This window comes from Antechinus flavipes, chromosome 1 (assembly GCF_016432865.1).
Source record: "Antechinus flavipes isolate AdamAnt ecotype Samford, QLD, Australia chromosome 1, AdamAnt_v2, whole genome shotgun sequence".
In the NCBI taxonomy this organism is placed as follows: Eukaryota; Metazoa; Chordata; class Mammalia; order Dasyuromorphia; family Dasyuridae; genus Antechinus; species Antechinus flavipes.
In genome coordinates, this window is record NC_067398.1 from 9,195,504 (window position 1) to 9,196,951 (window position 1,448).

The following is a 1,448-nucleotide window of genomic DNA, read 5'->3' on the forward strand; positions in this document are numbered from 1 at the left end:
CCTCGTTTTTCAGACAAAGAATCGGAGGGTTTTAGGGAAGGGCAAGTAACCTACAGCGAGGTTGCGGGCAGGAGAGCATGGATTTGACCCAGGAGCTTTGGTCTTCAGGGGGAAAGTCCTGAATTTGAATCCTGGCTCTGCCTCTTACTAGCTGTTACTTAATTGATCCGAGCCTCAGTTTCCACAGTGTGCTTTGCACAACTTAAAGAGCATTCTATAAATGTGAATTGTAGACTTCAACGTTCACTAAACCTTTATGAAGCTCCTACTGTGTGTCAGACTCTGTATTAGGTGCTGCATAAAATGACAAAAATGAAACTGTTCCTGGCCCCAAAGGGGATAAAAATTATTCAAAGCCTTTTCACTTTCACAGTCAGCTCAAACCATTATGTCCAACCACGTGTAAAATAAGACTACCTGTGTCACCTTACCCAAATCATTTGCCCTCTCTGTGCCTCAGTTTCCCCATTTATACAATGAGAGGATTGGACTAATTGACTTCTTAGATTAGATTTATACTATAGAGGAGCCCAGAAGCCATCAAAGCCAATCCCTCATTGGGCAGATGAGAACTCAGATCCACTGTTCTTCCCACTCTACCCATCACACTTCTGTCTAGCTCTTCATCTAAAATTCTCTGATCTCCAGCTGATAGTTTGTGTGTATGATCAGGAGTCCAGGCCACTGCATGTGAGGAGCTCAAGACCAAAGCAGAAGAATTACTCTTGTCCTTTATAACACCAGTAGAAGCCATGCCTTCAATCAAATACACCGAGTACCTCCAGGGGGGGGCTGCCTCCTGATCCTGAAACTATCACACGGTGGATGATTAATAAATGCTTGTTAATTGGCCGCCCCTGCCGACCAGGGGTGACCTTGTGCTCCTGGGAACAGTGAGGCAGGAGGGAGAGATTGCATTTAGCAGACTGAAAAAGAAACCTTTACAACTTCCCTAACAGAGCCAGGTGTGGAGTAGCAACTGCTTAAAAACTGTTTGATTCCTGGTCCATAAGGGCCAAGGTGGCAAGAATACACTTTATCTCTTCCATTCATTGTGCAGGAAGTGGCTGGTATATTCAGAGGCAAGGCTGGTCTTTAGAGAAAGCAAGTTGGGTCTCAGGCCCGTTAGAGAAACAATATAAGTAGGTGAAAGTGGAGGAAATAGTAGATCTTCTAACTCAATCTTTGTATTCTACCAATAAGGAAATTGAGGCATTTTACAGATTAAAAATCCCAGAGAGTGTAAATGAGTTGCCTATGAAGTAATTTGAGGAGAGCCCAGAAAGGTTATTCTCTGGCACTCTAGCTCTAACTCTCAGGATAAAAAGAATCTCTGTCTCTTCTAGGGAGAGCCAATTGTTAAAAGTGTCAATGTGGACATTTATACCTGGATACTGGGAAATATTACAAATGAGAACTTGAATTTATAGTTTTGTTGATTGTCTAGA